The 14,299-nt window shown below is 43.4% G+C and overlaps 1 long non-coding RNA gene across 1 annotated transcript in view; it reads left to right on the forward strand.

The window, feature by feature from the left end:
* The first annotated feature begins 630 nt into the window (after positions 1–630).
* The window catches only part of LOC110475946 (uncharacterized), a 114,485-nt gene continuing 100,816 nt past the window's right edge, over positions 631–14,299 (forward strand). The window contains exon 1 of the long non-coding RNA XR_004147777.2: positions 631–12,421. This is a non-coding gene — a long non-coding RNA (uncharacterized LOC110475946). The remainder of the gene's footprint in view (positions 12,422–14,299) is intronic.

Raw genomic sequence — 14,299 nt, forward strand, 5'->3', positions numbered from 1 at the left:
CAACAAATAATGGGGAAGTTACTTAGCCAGAAAGATAATGATTACAGCAGTTTTCACTGCTGACTCTGTGATTAGCCAGTGGTTGTTATAATATTAATCAGAAATACAGTGATAACTGCTTAGACTAGGTTTTGATACAGACAGTGAGCAATGGCAAAATGCTTAGACGTCTTACAATGATGTATTTCTGCCCTGACTAATGGAAGTGGCAAATAGATTCATAAAAATCCCCTATATTTAGCACTGGAGCTATTCTCGGAGTGAGGGAGCTTTGTTTGTGTTTCTCTGGAGTTTATGATCAGGAATATTAATAGTTCCAGCATCTCAAGGAAAGGATGCAAACCCTGGAAGACACCTCTGAAACCCCCAAGGGAGGGTCATGAATGGCAAAAGTCTGCAGGGTCAATGCAGTGTCTATTTGCTCTGTGAGCCCTGATGCTGCCCTGGAGACTGCTTTTAAGAGAGCAACAGTGCAGAAGGTCAATGCAAAGTGAAATTTTACCTGAAGGGAGGAAAATATATGTATAAGCCCAGATTCGTCCTACTGTGCTGTAGGCATGTAGCTGAGGTGGCTAAGTTTGGAGTGCTGTCAGCCCTTGGTTCCCATTATAGACAGGGCAGGCACATCCCAAGGGCACCTCAGCCCACCTGTGATGTGAATCACCCTCAGGAGAGCCTGTGCTTCACCCCAGCTGCTGCAAAGCAAGTGCCTGACGTGCTGCGAGGTGAATCCTGGCCCTGACATGTGAGGATAGGACGAACTGCCTTTGGTTGGAAGCCTCCAGCCAAGAAAGAACCAAATATAAGTCAAATGCTCATCTCAGTTACTTAAAGGAAAGATTTCACTTAAAGGACATTTCACTCTTGCCTCCACCCTTCCCTCTCAGGCGCATGCTTGGGGCCATTACTGAAAGCACCTTCAGTAGGTAAGACCCTGTCCTTAGAGCATTTCCAATTCAACCAGAAGAAAGTAGTACTGGGGCTCTTGGAGGAGCTTGATCTTCCTGAGATTCTGCTGAAGGTTCCTCTGAACCTTCTTCTGAGTTTTTCACCCCAGATTTCACAGACCACAAAAGATATTGGAAAATATTCAGTTAGAACCAAACTCAGAAATCTTGATCTAAACACTCAAAGAAGCACTTTAACACACTTGTTCAGCTGAGATTTTTCACTACTGTGGTTGCCAGTTTGGGCCAGAGGTGACCAGAAGAAACAGAGGGTACGAAAGCATTGTTTTATTTAAAGCTTGCTTTAAACAATTAGGGACATAATATACAGCAGAAGGCTTTAGAGAACTTGATGCATGGGGACACATTGTCCTGAAATGACAGAAGCAATATTAAGAAACTAATGTGGAGACTCTGCATTTCATTTTGTATTCATTTTTACTTCCTCCTTATTGATACACCATATCAAATCCATACAGAAGTAGCAACAGACTTTCAAAAATACACTGCAAATTAAAGTCCCCAAAAGACAAGACTTGCCTAAAAATATCACTTGAAATCATCCATAAGGTCTGTGTCAAAATGTCTTTGTTCGTAGAAGATTTATTTTCTTTTAGGAAATTTTCCTTTGCCGTTTTATTTTAATCTGTTTGACATAGGTTTTATTGCACAAAATAATTTTAGGAGAACTTCATTTTGCCACTACATGAATTGAAATTGTAGGCTATTTTTCTTAAGTTTAGCAACCCCATCAGCAAAGACAGGAGTTCCTCTGGAACTACTCACATGGAGTAAATAATTAGACCTTGATCTGATGAAGGCACTTAACAGCATGCTTATTTTTAACTCCATGAGTGCTGCCATTGAATTCAAAAGGATTGTTTGGATATTTTAGTATTTAAGTACATTACTGGTCAGTGTGTCCTAATCCTTAGATTTGTCATTGATTTAATCACAGGGTGATGTCCCAGGGGTGAGGAAAGCAGGACTGCAGCCATGGCTTGTTGAAATAACAGGAAGCTATTTTTTACCCCTTGGACCCTCCTCAGAGCCACAAATGCTGTGATTTGGATTTTTTTGGGTGGGTTTGCGTTTTTGACGGATGTTTTTTCCCTTCTAATTAAGATTAACTGGATTTTGAGGTTAATTTTCCCATTCCAGGGAAATACTACCTCAGCCATGTGAAATGGAGAATACTCATCCTACCCCCTATAAAATGCCTGGAAAACACAACCAGGGAGCGATCAGCAAATAAACTGCCAAGTCCTGCAATTCTTCACTCGTGCCTAATCTCAAAATGAGGCTTAATTAGACCAACAGCACACTCGTCATGGAGCAAAGATTACTTATCAGCTTAATTTGATACTTTCACAGACAGCTGACGTATGGTTTCCTCCTCTTCCCCCTGCCTGTTCCCGCACTCGAGTTTAGATAGGGCTGTAGTGGCACATCGGAATTCTGCTTTTCCTTGCTGCTGAACTGGGCTTCATCTATGTGGGAAAAATTGGTGCTCTCAGGATCCAGGACCTGAGCTTACCAAGAGGAGATTGCTTTTCCTCAGAGCAGACCCATATGCCTTTTCCTTCCTAACAGGTGTACTACCAGAAAACAGATTGGTGAGATGGATCTTGTTCCTTAAAGGTGAACTGAAACGCTTCTCTACCATGTGTAAAAAACAAAGTCTGATTCTTTGAACTACACACACTTTCTAGGGTGCATATTCAATTCAGCTGTGCCATGATCATCCTTGGATACATGATGAGCCATATGAGAAAGAGATTTATGGGCACAATTTTTCAGAGCCACAGCAGCTCAGAATTATTGAGTTTCCCCATTGAGAGCAATGTGAGAGGCCACCTTAAGTCTGATGCAATTTAAACTACTCCATAGATCATGCTGGACAGCCTCTAATGTGTATTACCAAAGCCTTGCTGAACCTGATAGATGTTAGCTGGGGAAGGGGATGAGGTGTACCCCATTGCATATATTGTAAGTCTATTCTCTTTCACTGTACCCTGTCCCCAGCTAGTGCAGATCAGTGAAACTCTGGTGCAGTTAATGGGTTTTGCAACAGTTTTCACCATTTGAAGATCTGGGCAATCCTGCTTCTTGTGGCAGCTCAGAAGTTTTAGTCTTTTGTTCTTAACAGCACCTGTAGGGTTTAATTCTCTGCTCTGCCTGTGTGACTGCAAGCCACTTCACTTCCAGTGTGGGGTCAGGTCTACATTCCTCTACCTTTCAGGATACCACCCTTGGCTGCAGGCTGTTCCCTGTCCTCAGGCATGAACTGGGAAACCCTCAGCAAATCAGTGCCAAATCCTGAAAATCAGGCTATATGAGAGACTACAACACAACTTTTCCACTCAGTAATGGGCACTACACCAGAAGTATGCCACAGATGTGTGGCTGTGGTATCAATCCCAAATAGGTCTTACCATGCATGTCAGAGGGAGGTGTTCCCTATTTTTCCTAACACAGTTTTGAACTAATTTGGGTGATGTGAGTGAAACACCGATACCAAAGCCAAACCCAAAATGGACACTAAATAGGATGCATATAGTAGCTCCTCCCACAGCTCTTTCCTTAAGCTCCTTCTGTTTCTCAGGGCTTAGGTTTTAAATATGGTGAGAGTTTTGTAAAAATGTCAGAGTCCTCATTGGAAAAGCATTTTTCAATCTTTGGCTTACATGAGATGCATTTGCCAGGGTCAGATTCAGGTGCATCTGAACACCAATAAAGTTTCTCATAGTTTTATAAGTAATATATATGTATTTTACAATACAATAAGTATTGTATGTGTATACACCCATGACTGATCATCATTTCCATTTGTGTATTTTTGACTGCACCAGTTAGACAGCTTGCACTGTGATGCATTGTGATGCATTTTTTAATAATGTTTACATTTATTTCAGCAATCACAGTTATATATAGCTACATATTTGAAAGTCCTAAATAAAGAGGTTACAGCTCAATTAAGTAAAATTAAATGAAAATATAAACTAGAATCAAATCATCTGAAGACTTAGCCGTTATCAAATACTTGGTATGTTTTGTATGTCTGATAGGTACATATACATTTTAAAGGTATTTTGTGTACTGAGCATAAATATGTAAAGCAGATATAAATACATCTGTATCTATTGAACAGAAAAATATTAAGTGCACACCTGTCTATACATATATATGCAAGCACTGACATCCAAGTGCATCCATGTCCATACATTCTCTACCATACTACTTTTAGATCCTGGCATTTGGAAGGTCTGTGTTGTAATAATACTTGGGAGCTTAAAAAAACAGAGCTGCCATGCTGTTTCATGCCAGGGGAGCTGCAAGAGCAGCAGGGAAAACCATGGCTTGTGCTGAGGGATGGGGAGCTGGAGGAAGCCTTTTGATGTACCTTGCCATTCACCACAGGATACATGGGAAGTGCTGAGGGGTGACACCCTGGATCACCATAGCTGTTGGGCAAACACCAGACACACACACAGAGTCAAAATTTCTTCAGTTTGATAGTATGGCCTGTGCACGTGTTTAAAATGAAGATCTCAGGTGGGACAAACAGCTTTCACACTGCATTTGGCACCATAAGTCTCCCAAGGGAACGAAAGGACAGAGGGTACTCAGGAAAAAGGGCAATCACAGGTATTTGGGTCCTGTGTGCTGGAAAAGAGGGACTTGTCCTGGAAAGACTGCAAGGAGGGCTTCCAAGGTGAAGCAAGAAGAAGGAAAATGGCTGGTGTGATATCACACCATGTTATCTTTTTTTTTTTTTCAAAACTGTGAGACTCTGTTAGGTGTTAGCTAAAGACAGGGCTTAATTGAGCACTGACTCTGGACATGCATCTGGCCCTGGATCTACATCCAGTCACCAGGATCATGTTCAGAAATCATTCAGTTAGTCCCCACAGAAGGTGCAATTCTTCACCTCTTGGACACCTTGATGGAAGCACAAGCTGCATTGTTCTCTTTCCAATGGGAAACTACTGCAGTCTGCTCTGGCCCCTCCTGAGGAATGGCAGCCCTCATATCTCCTCCCTGCTGGCTTCCCCTGACTCACACCTGCACCTACCAGCATGTACAATCTGCACATAGCTCATTGTCTTGCCTCTGCAAAGCTCCTGCTGCTAGCTCCTGCTGTGACAACTGCTAGCACAGCATGGCACAGCACAGTATGGCATGGTACAGTGTGGCACTGGGCAATGGATGCTGTTCCTTGCCAAGCTTCCCACCCCACTCCCTTCCCTGTTCCCCTGAGAGAAGTTGCAGCCAACACCTCCCTTCCTGAGTCTAAATGAAAACATTTTTTGCAGCCATATGAAGCAGAACTAGCTACAGATATTCCTGGGGACATTGGTTTTCCTTGGCTGTTCTGGGATATTGTGAAGGGGCATTGCAGCTGTTACCCCTCAATGCCAGGGACCTCATGCAGGTAGTGGTGGAAACCATTCCCCTCATGCCCCATAAAGCAGGACTTTGGGAGCTGATCCTCAATGACAAATGCAGTCTGTGGTATCTCCCCAGACACCGTCCTTCTCCACGAGGTTGGTTGAAACCAAAGCCCGTGGTTTTTACTCACACACCCACAGCTGTGGTGGGTAACACTGTGGTATAAATTACACAGGTGGGGGTCCAGGAGCAGTTGGATCCTGAAAGCCACGCTTACAGCCCCTGCTGTGGAGGTTGTCTTTGCAGTGCTCAGAAGTTCCTCCTGCAGCTTGCATGCATCCAGGCCTGATGGGAAAACAGCTGCTGATGGTGATGCTGATGCTGAAGTAGGAGCCAAGCTCTGCGGAAAAGCCAGGCCCAGCTGAGAGCCATCAAATGGCATGAAAATATAACTGAGGGTTTGCTTGCATGCTCTAGACCCGATTCCTTTCACCTTATTCAAGCAAGAGGACCCATTAAAACGAAGTGATGAAACGAACTGTCTGTGCGTGCACATGCATTTTCCTTTTTTGATCAACTACCTTTCTGCCGATACGCCTAGTAGAGTGTTTGAAATCCCTATAAATGTTAGATGTCCATGATAAAAGACAGTGCCCTTATTTGGCCCGTGGCCATTTTCCATGTTTATTTGGTTATTTATTTCAGTTAAGTGCAACACACCAGTTGATGCACAACACCCATGTGCCGCAATACGGCTCCAGGTTGCCTTGGCAACGGGTGGAAAGGGTTTTGAAGAGCCAGAGAGGCCCATGCTAATGAAAACAAGCATTCAGGGGGCCTCTTCTCCAGGTGGGCGAGAAGAGACTCCCTGCTGGGCTCCCTCACCCAGCCTGCTTTCAAATAGTCTGATGCTTTAAACAAAAAACTACAAAACCAACAACAACAAAACAGCCCACCACCCAGCCCCCTCTGCTTTTTCTTTCCATGCTAAAATGCAACTACTGATTAAAAGTTCTGAGACAGTTCTTTGAAGCTTTTCATTAATAGGTTTCCTTTATGAATCCAAATTAGACGGCCAATGTATTTTCCTTCAAAAAAAAAAAAAAAGAACTATTATGGAAATGGTCGTTGTTGTTGCTGCTGCTAGGTTTTACATGTTTAATCTCCTACATGTGCATCTGTGCCAGATGGCAGTGCCCGTAAGATGTGAGATAACCTTTGCACACTATCTTCACCATGCTGATGCTGATCCCTGGGTTCTGCATGGTGGAAGCCATGGGCTTTGTCCCTGCTCTGTGGGATAAGGCTGACCAGGCCTGGGCTCAGCACCCATGGCTCACACTGGAAGTCTCAGGTGTGGATGGGGGAAAGGTTAGTTGTTCAAAGAAGTCTTTCAAGGCTGGGATACTGAATGTATGGGCAGATCTCCCCACTTGAGGAAGCGGGTCCCGTGGAAGCACACCTGTGCACCCATGCTCAGGAAGTTGAACAATCATGAGGAATACCTGACACTATTCAAGTATCTTTTTTAGAAACATGAGGAAAAGGGTAATGAATGACTCTACAGGCTGAGCAGGAGTACAGCCAGCAGCTTTGATGAGATTCACAGGTGTCCCACCTCCCTTATGGCTGCCCAGCAACTGCTAGGTATTCCCAAGGGCCAGATTGCTTCCTGGCTCAATGAGGTGATGGCCATGGAATGTGCAAAGAGATAAGTATGTAAATAAGGGGATGACATGAAAGGGGAAACATCCAAATGAAGTCCTGAACATAAGCTGAAGCTTGGTCTAAGCTGGTGATGGATAACAGGCTGAAGAGGTGAACACCAATGACAGAAGAAGGGTCCTGTATGATAATCCTGGGTAAGAGATTTCTGTTCCTATTTCTATTTCAACCTGAACTTTTCTTGGGCAGAATGTTCTTCTGTGGACAATAATAACCAACACTTCTGAATGCAGTTTGTCTCACAGTCCAAAGTCTGAATTTGTGGCACAAAACTAAAGGAAAGAGAAAAGCGGAAGAGGAGAGTGAAGTAGACCTCTCTAATGATGATAGGGAAGCAAGAGATATGGTGTCCATGGGATGGAGGGGGATGCCCAGCTTCCCTACCATGACCAGCATTGTTTGTACACAGCCTGCAGTAGCACAGCAGGCAGGCGCTCCAGCAGGTCTTTTCCACCTCCTTAGAAGCAATAGAATGTGACAGCCTATTTGGACTGGTGAAATGTCACAAGCTCAAAAGAAAAGAAATTGGGATAACTGTCTCTTTCAAAAAATTCTGAAACCAACCCAGACCATGCGAGGCTGGGGACAAAATCCCAAGAGCCAATGGCATAGCTTCAATGTTAAGCAAAATATAAGTGGTTTTTTTGGTAGGAGTCTCCACTGCTTTTAGGTGACTCAGTGCCAGAAACTGACTCATGTCAAAACAGCATTACAGCCAGACAAAGAAACTGTGTAATACACCACCAGGCTCTCGCTCTGATAATGCTCTCATGGAAGGAGTGTTTAACTCTGCCCTGAACTGCAGCAAAGCTTATCACCAAGAGCAGTGACGTACTGGTCACTTCGTTAATCTAAGCAAAGGGGAGTGAGGCTGGAAATGTTTATATGTGATTTCCCTCTGCTGAGGAAGGAGATAAGAATAACTATGACAACACACCTAAAACATTTGTTGAATGCTTCATTCTAAAATGAAGCATACAAAAAAGAGAAGGCAGTGCCTGAATGGGGGAGGGGAGTTGAGGGAAAATCCTTGTACATGCCTTCCCAGAAAAATCAATATTGCAGCTAAAATAGTTTAAGATGCCTGAAAACTTTGGATTGCCAAGTGGCAGCAGGGCTACTTTTGGGTAGGAGCAAGTTCAAACCTCTGGAAAATAGGCCTCTTTCAGGAACACAAGAACCTGAGGATCCTCAAAACATGAATTTACATTTTGAAAAAAAAAAGCAACTCTGATCTCAGTGGCAGTAATTTAAAGTTCATGAAATATTGTCTCTGAACAAGCACATTTCAGGAAATTTTTATAATTTCCTTCTGAGCTGCCTGTGAAATAGGCTAAGAAACAAATTCATCAAACCATGTGAGGTGCCTGGAAGTAAACACAGCAGGTTGACTGAAGTGATAGTAAGGACATCCACAGTGTGTCATACATTTGATTTTGCAGGTGCCACTGCTACACATCAATGCAAACTTCCCGTGTCATCAATGCAACTCCAGGAGCTGTGTTCTGCACCAGGATGAGGGTTTCCACCAGTCCAGCCAAGAAGAGCCCTTCTTCAGGCTGGGAAATGAGGCCACAAGCCATTGCTGATCCTGTTGTTGAGAGGGTGTGGAGCAGGGCTAACCCATCTTCTGCTCTGCCAAATCTGTGTGAGACCCTGAATTGTTCCTGGCTTGTGCTCCAGGGCTGCCCCACATGAATAACCCCAATCTGTGCAGGCTTACTCATGGGCTTAGGTGAACAGCCAAGATCTGTGTTTACTTTTTTGGGACATGGCAAAGGCATCTAATTGCACCCACAGTGTGTTTCAGCACAGAACTATTTAACGCTTGTGTTACAGAGCCTAAAGCATGATTTGCTCCTTGTGGCTCCTAAAATCTGCAATGTAGCCCTGCCAATGAAAACACGGACACTTGGCTATGCAAGGAAACAGCTCACTCAGCAAAAATGGCCTGTTGTTTTATTTGTGATGAAAAGCAGAAAAACATCCACTACCCACAGAAATGCTGTTCCATTTTGTTCATGAAAGTGGCAATTTAGAATTAAAGGCAGCTGAATTACATGGGCAACATGGGAAGAATTTGTTTCATGTGGGAGCTGCTGCACATACATAACTTTGCCATAAGACTTCTATACTGATTATGGTATGACATGGGTCACCTTGCTCTAACCAGGTATGGGTATAATCTGCGAGTCAAGTGGCATACTCATTTTATCTGCAGTGCTTTGCACAAGTACTCATAAACCATCCACTGCTATAAAGCAGCTGTTCTAATGCCCTTAGTAATTGCTGTAGACTATGTAGACTATGTCCCCAGATTGTATGGGCATGTAAAACAGAGAAAAAGGACATAAAGACCTGAATACTGTCTTCACTGTTTTGTCTTGTTGGCTTTTGGTGTTTTGATTTTTCTTTTTTTTTGTTTGTTTGGGTTTTTTTGGGGGGGAAAGGGGCTGTCTTGTTTGAAGCTTTGTTGTTGTTGTTGTTTTGTTTTTTAAAGTATCATGGATTTATTTGCATTTGTATGCAGTTTCACTTAAGAGAAAATCCTGGGTGACTGCTTCATGATATAGGAATGGCTAGGTATTTGGTGTGTGTCACCTGTAATGTGTTCCACCTAAGGAAGTTAATACTCGTGTTGTTGTATGTACAATGAGACTGGGCAATAGTTTGATATTAAAGTAGGGAAGTTTTCTGGAGACAAGCTGAGTCAGATACATCGCTGTTCAGACACACATAAACTGTCAGTCAATAGTCTGTGAACTGGAGGAGAAATATCTTCTGATATCAAGATGTTTAGGAAAGATACAGTATGTTGGGATGAGGGAGGCAGCCTTTGGCTGAATAGGAGGTCCATGGGTTCATTCACTCCCCTTGCTACCATTTTTGTGTATTTTCATATCATGTGGGGAGGCCTACAGCCACAATAGCTACACAGTACATCCCTTGTACAGCACAGGCAGCAGTGTCAAATATTACTTATTTAGGTCTCACAGCATCTATTTGCTTTAGATAAATTCTCTGAAACTATGGCTTGCTTCCTATTGCCTTGGCATGACTACTTGTCCCTGCAGGAAGGAGCAAACTTTGTGCTCAGTAAGTTGGGGGTGGAAGCTGATCTTTGCAGAAGATGCATGGTAATGGTTCGATGGGATATGGTTTTCTTTTTCCCAGGTCTTGCCACTTCTTCACAGACTCTTGTACTCTTTCTAGCAGTGCTAGCAGTGTTATCCGGCCCAGGGTTTAAAAAAATCACAAATGAGACATTTCCCCAAATAAAAACATGGGCAATAGATTAGATTAGATGTAATAAATGCGAAGGTCATTTTTCCTCAGTACTAAAAAAATACTATGTCCAGGTTTGAGCATGGCACTTCAAGAAAGATGTGAAAAAATGGAGAAAGAGGACAGTCTTGATAATCAGTGGTCTTGAAAATATGACTTGTGCTGAAAAAGTGAGGAAGAAAACCATTGTGCTCCACTTCCATGGCAGATAGAACAAAAAGAAATTGTTTTAAATTGCAGTAGAGGACAGTTTAATCTAGGTATTAGAAAGCAGTTTGTTACAGCAGGTCTGCTGTAGGCTTGGGAGTGGATTGTCTGGGCACAGGGATTGTCTGTAGTGTGAAAGATGCTCACAAGCAGCTCAGACAAGCAGTAATCAGAAATGACATGGACATAGCTAACCTGACCCTGAATACATCTGACTGACTACAAGTGAACTTGGCTGTTCAACTGGGAAGGGGCTGGGCCATTTATAACAAGAGGGATGTGGTTTCAGGTTTTCAGCAAGAAGAGAGATCCCGCGTGGTCAGCCAGGATTGCATACATCCATTGTGTATATCCAGGCTGGCCTGGGCTCAGAGCCTTCCCAGCTTCTGCAATTCCTGTGTCAGCAGAAAGGCAGCCTGGTTCACGGGACGCACCTCTTCCTATTGAGGAAGGGCATGGACGCTGCTGTTTTCCTGCCTGATATTTCCTTTGGCATGTCGTGGGTTTTTCTGCAAGCGAATTGCGTGCAGTAGTTTGTACTACAGTATGCAAGGCTGTCCATGGAAAGTATTTTCATTTAAACTAATAATGTGGAGCTTCTGTGTGAGCTGACACTCACTTTTAATTAGTGTTGGCCAATTTTCCTCCATGATGAAGCAAGACTAACCTGCTCTGCAACTCAGGAGTCAGCAAGAGGATAAGAGAACTCCTTGGGATGCCATCTAATGAACTGACCATCAGACTACCCTTTTGAGAAGAACCCCAGGTGGTCTGAGATGAGATGGAGAGTCCTGCTCCTTCCTCCCTATCCTCCTGCCCCTGAGGTGTGGAAAGGAAGGATTAAAATCATACCTGTGTATGGCAACCACTTCTGCAGCCTGTTCGGACCCTCATATCCTTCAGAGCTGCCTTCCCATGTGAACTCTAGGGTGACCAGGGAATACAGAACATAAAATTTCTGGGATAGGGCAGATATGAAATATCCATGGAGATAAATTCTGCATAATTCATTTTGATTCTTACCCCCATGAAGTCCCTCTCAAGCACCAGGTGAACACTGAGCAAGGTGACAAATGAGAAGAGCTCAGTGACCTGTGGTGTCCTGCACCCACTTCTGAGTCTGGTCATGCATCCTTTGTTTAAATTTTCTCCTCACCGCCTGCAGTGTGTGTCTAAACTTAGCTCTCAGCCACAGAAGATCTCAGGTAGGCCACCAGCATCATTTAATTCAAAAGAAAGACTGTTTCCTGTACAGACTGGTGCTCAAAATATCGTCAGAGGAAGATGAAACAATTTACTCATCAATTTCTGGTCACCATATTATAAAGAAAATACTATGGCACCAGACAGATTCAGGAAATAATTGGGAATGGTAATTTGAAAACTAAGACATGAAGCTTGTGAGGGTAATATAGAGATCCAAATGAAAAAATTTAAAAAATAGAGAGAAATGGGTTTTCTTAAAAGAATTCTAAATTAATTTCAGCTGTATATTGTACTTTCATTCCATCACAGCTAAGTACAAGTGAAAATAAAGTGAAAAAAATTGAGGGCAGTGTCAAGAAGCACTTCCTTACATGAGCAGTAATTGGAGAGCAAGGTGACCTGTGAGACAATGTCATGAGAGAAAAACATTAGTGTAATTAAAAAATCACTTAGATGCACTACAAGGAGAAAGGATGAATGAACTTTTGGCACAAAACGTCTCTCCCAGCCCCTCGTCCGGCCCACCAGAAACGTGCTTGGACTTACAGAGTCACTTTGGTTGGAACCAAGTCCTATTGCAACACACAGCAGAGCACAAATGACTTTGCTGCGGCTTCCGATTGCACTGGGTATGTTACCATCGATGGAGCGGGACAGAGGTCAGTCATTTCTCATCTTGGATAGTTTTCTGAAAAGCATTCCCATGCAGTCTGTGGGCAGAGGACCTCTCAAGCCATCTTATTGGAGAGAGGTCAATATCAGCCCCATCCTTGACCCTGGCGGGGTGGAGTGGATGGGGGAGAAGGGATGAAGCCACACCAGTCCTTACTGCTGAATCACCAGTGATGGGAAAGCTGCTGGTTTCAGGGGCAGACTGTTTTAGATAGAATGTTTTAATAGAATGTTTGCTCTCCTCTGATTCATGCAAGCAGTGAATTAAACTCCTCTCCCAGGCAAAAGGGACCTGTCCTGCAGAGGGGCACTGCATCCTCTGCCTGGGGGCTGGGGAGAGTGGGAGGATGTCCCTCCTGCCGCTGGACAGACACACAAACACACACACACACAGTGCACACAAAGGGCTCTTAGTAAGCACATCCTGGCTCCCAGCTGGTTTCCCAGCACTGTCACCCTGAATACGGCTCCTGGACCCATTTTGTCACCTTTGCTCTCACTGAAGCTTTTACAACATGTTGGGCTTTTACTGTACACAGTTGCTTTCCTGCGAGCCCTTCAAATCATGAGGATTAAATTGCACCGGTATGGAAACCAAGGGAACATTTATCACTGACAAAAGGCGGCAAGAATTTTTCTAAATCAGAGATTTTCTTACAGTAGAACTTTTGTTAGTGGAGCAGATCTATAATAATATCACTACTGTTTCAGTATTTTTATTACAGTGCTGCTGGGAAGAGCAGCTCTTTTAATACAAATGCTGTCATTTAGAATTGCTGCTATGGTAGAAATCTTAAATTAAGCACTGTCCTTTATACAAAATACAGCACCACCTGCTTGAACACAGAGCTGATAAAACACTATATTTTTTTTCCATGTGTCACATCAAATTATCTAGCAATATAAAAGAAATGGAAGTACACAAAAGTCAGGGCTTTTTTTTCTGAAACGGCTTCACCTGTATCTTCTCCTTACAAGCACAATGTGCTGGGTGGGGGGCAGAGATAGACTGAACAGGCTCTTCAGAGAAAATTCTTTCAAAATGACCAATTTTTATGTCAAAACTACATTCAGAACCATAGCTCTGGTGTTCTTTTAGCTCAGATCCATAATATGTCCCCAGCTGCACAAAATGTGTGTGTATTCACAGGTGTGGGAAAAGGACTTCCAGTACCGCTGTACTATGAAATTCTCCTATCTAAGTGAAAAGTTCATTTGCAGTATGGCTTATAGCAGCTTCTCTAATAAATAAATTACTGGTTGATACAGCTAAATCAATCTGCTGAGTTTTTTTTAATTTGTTTTTTGCTGTTGTTGTTTTTCTGTGTGGTAGTGAAATGCTGTTGTTTCAGCAGTAGACAAGGAATTGGGGAATATTTCATCAGCTTGCCAGGCTGGCCAGGGGGTCCTGTTGCCAGGATTAAAGCTGCTTGGAAAGGAAGCACTGCAACAAGGATGGTTGAGGCAAGCCCCAAACTCAGACTGATATATGGCAGGGGTAGAGCTTGGCTGTGCACCCCCAAGCCAGAGAGGAGCCCCAGGTGTGCCGATGGAGGCTGAAGCACAAACAGAGGCAGGATCTAATCCCCTCACGTCTGCTGTGAGTAACCTCAGAGCCAGGGCACTCCTCATGTTGCTGTCAGAGGTTGTCCTCTGCACTCCAGGTCACGAGAGTTCAGGCTGGGAAAAATACAAACCACAACCCCAAGTCTTGTGCCTGAGTGTCTTTGAACTATTTTTGAGGCCCTCTTGCCACCTATAGATTATTCCAGCAAAGGAAATATGCCTGTGACACATTCCCAACCATTACACCATTACCTAGTATTTATTCTTCTGCATGTCAAATAATTGGCAGTGTACTGATG

This window comes from Lonchura striata, chromosome 2 (genome assembly GCF_050655825.1).
Source record: "Lonchura striata isolate lonStrDom1 chromosome 2, ASM5065582v1, whole genome shotgun sequence".
In the NCBI taxonomy this organism is placed as follows: domain Eukaryota; kingdom Metazoa; phylum Chordata; class Aves; order Passeriformes; family Estrildidae; genus Lonchura; species Lonchura striata.